Raw genomic sequence first — 1,639 nt, 5'->3', positions numbered from 1 at the left:
AGCTTTGTTTCCGTAGTTGTCAATAGATCTTAAATAAATACATGCTCTGTTAGCTAATGTTGAAGCATCGCAAAAACAATGAAATTCGATTTTAACTGCATTTGGTAAAATTATAAGTCTAAATAGTTACGAGATAACCAACCTATTTTAATCTCTTCACTAATCGGTTCATCCCACTCGGATTTATCCTTCCATAATAGCTGAAGAATAATTTTAGCAGCTAAAATTACGGGTCCGATGAGACCCAACGGGTCAAAAATTTGAGCTATTATTGATAAAATTTCCCGTTTCGTACATGATTGTTGTTTGTCTAGCTTTGTGGTAACTTGAAAGCAATCGGTGTTAGTATCCCATAATAAACCTAAAGTTCTGCAAGAAATATTAATAATAATAATAATAATAAAGGACTTTATTTAGTAGAAAAGAAGAAATACATAAGTAATAAAAAAAATCGATAACATTTCCCAACAATGGGCTTGTTCCACAATTTTTTTTTATTTTACCAATCGAAAGTACAACTAAAAAATAACAGATCTACCAAAAATTAGAATTTTATTCGTACGTTTAGTACCTCAAAAACACGTACAAACATCTATTGGGCGAGAAAGGGGCGTGGCCAGCCGCTACGTCATAGCACCACAGGTCGGCTGGCGACCGCGCTCGATACAAGGCACAGGTCTGCTTTGCCCGATTACAGAAAGTGTGTTTTAAATTTATAGTATAACGTAGTGTAGTACTAAAGTCTTTTTTTTTATTCAATATTAGTGTAAAAAAGACAAGGAAACGTTGTGTAGTGCCAGAATGCACAAATACGAATAAAAAGTCCCCAGAAAAACTATTTATTTCTTTACCGTCCGACATAAAGTTAAGACGAGCATGGCAGCATGCAATGTGAAGACATGATTTTGTCCCTGACAGAGGCACCAGATTTTGTTGTGAAGATCACTTTAATGTACGTTAATACTTACAAGTGGTGTTTCCTGTTTTTTTTTAATATAGGTTGAAGAAGACAGAAAATTACATATATGTACTTAAAAACTATGAAATCGGGAAGAATAAAATTAAAATCAGGTGTTATTCCTTACATTTTTGAGTGCCAAAAAAACGATCTTCTGCTTCAAATACTGTAAAGTGTAAAGCCTCGAGGATTGGCGAAAAAAAGAGAACAAGCAGCCATTATTAAGGAAATATTAAAAGACGCGAGGCAGGAGGCAAATGAAAACTTTCATTTCGGGGCCAATACAGTAGACAAGGATCTTAAAATGCATGATCAAGAGCAATCAAGAGGAGCGCATTTCAAACCATCAAATTTATGCAGCCACGTAAGAAATGCTACCGCGTGCTTGCACGTTCGGATGCGGCACAGTCATTACACTTTGCTTCTATTACACTTTTTTCACTAGTATTTATAATAATGCTTTAATTGTTTCATAAACCTTTAGATAATATCCATAATATAAAATTTAAAAAATTTCAAAAATAATTAAAAATAGTTTTCTACAAGCGTGTTAAAATGTTTTTCGCCACACTTCGATATATAATAATATTACTTTAAGGTACTAGCGCTTTAAAATTTACTTTAGTCATTAAAGGAAACAAAAAAATATATATTTGAGGAAAGTCTCTTATTTACTTGTAC

At 33.0% G+C, this 1,639-nt stretch overlaps 1 long non-coding RNA gene across 1 annotated transcript; it reads left to right on the top strand.

Moving 5' to 3' along the window:
• Positions 1 to 534: 534 nt before the first annotated feature.
• Positions 535 to 1,125, top strand: LOC115883793. The gene is made up of 2 exons (XR_004050450.1): positions 535 to 952; positions 1,000 to 1,125. It is a non-coding gene; the product is annotated as an uncharacterized LOC115883793 (long non-coding RNA).
• Positions 1,126 to 1,639: the final 514 nt, after the last annotated feature.

The sequence above is a fragment of the Sitophilus oryzae genome, unplaced genomic scaffold (assembly GCF_002938485.1).
Source record: "Sitophilus oryzae breed Bouriz unplaced genomic scaffold, Soryzae_2.0 scaffold_1977_pilon_pilon, whole genome shotgun sequence".
In the NCBI taxonomy this organism is placed as follows: Eukaryota; Metazoa; Arthropoda; class Insecta; order Coleoptera; family Curculionidae; genus Sitophilus; species Sitophilus oryzae.
Note: the sequence above shows the minus strand (reverse complement) of the source record. Positions and strands in the feature narration are given on the sequence as shown.